Genomic DNA, 919 nt, shown 5'->3' with positions numbered 1-919 from the left:
GGGGGGGGAATCCGATCCGAACAGGAGAAAACGTGTTCACAAAGCTTCCTGCTCCGCCATCGACTGACCCGAAGAATGTCGTGCGTCCACCAATCTCACGAAAAAACGGCGTCATGGACAGAATTGTATTCAAGAAAACATAAAAGAGCAAGCATAATCAAAATTGTAAAAAGCAAAATACACTCTACAACGGCAACTTCAACAGAAAGGCATATACATAAACAGGACATGACAAAATGAGTGGACCAAAAAAGAAAGGCTGCATAATGGGAAATCTGATTGACAACGCTAAACCGTAAACAAAATATTATTTAGGACATTTTAACAAACTGCTGCCATCTGGCACGCCCGCTCCGTTTCTGCTTCCATCCAACTTGGTTAATGATGCCGCTAATCAGCATGGGGAAGCCCAAGAGCCCGTGACATTCAAATGAGCATCGTGGCGTTCTCACCGCGTTTCTCATAGTTCAACATACACGATCTTCAAGCTGGAGGAGAGGAGGACGACGAGGAGGGAGACGTGAAGGACGAGGACGAGCAGGACGTGGAGGACGACGAGGACTAGGAGGGGAGGGGGGGGCGTGGGAGGCTGCAACCCTGGACCCTCGTCGCTGGTCCCTCCGAGGGACAGGAAGGGGCGCTGTTTGGACGCTAAGGGCGACGTCGTCGTCGTCGTCGTGGCCGTCATCGGGGGGGAGCTTGCCCCCGGGGCCACCCAAAACACAGTGTCGGAGGCTGCCGAAGTCAGTCCGGCCCGGACTGGCCCGGACCCCGCCTGCGGGATCGCGTCACAACGGCAGGTTTGACTGTACGATGGGAGGGTGGAATGACGGGGATGGAGGGGCCGGCGGGGAGGCGTGTACAGTCACGATGGCGGTTTATTTGTCGAGGGTGCAGGGAGGAGGAGGAGGCGGGGGAA

This window comes from Frankliniella occidentalis, unplaced genomic scaffold (assembly GCF_000697945.3).
Source record: "Frankliniella occidentalis isolate FOCC.00 unplaced genomic scaffold, Focc_3.1 Scaffold106, whole genome shotgun sequence".
NCBI classification, from domain to species: domain Eukaryota; kingdom Metazoa; phylum Arthropoda; class Insecta; order Thysanoptera; family Thripidae; genus Frankliniella; species Frankliniella occidentalis.
This window is presented reverse-complemented; position numbering follows the sequence as displayed.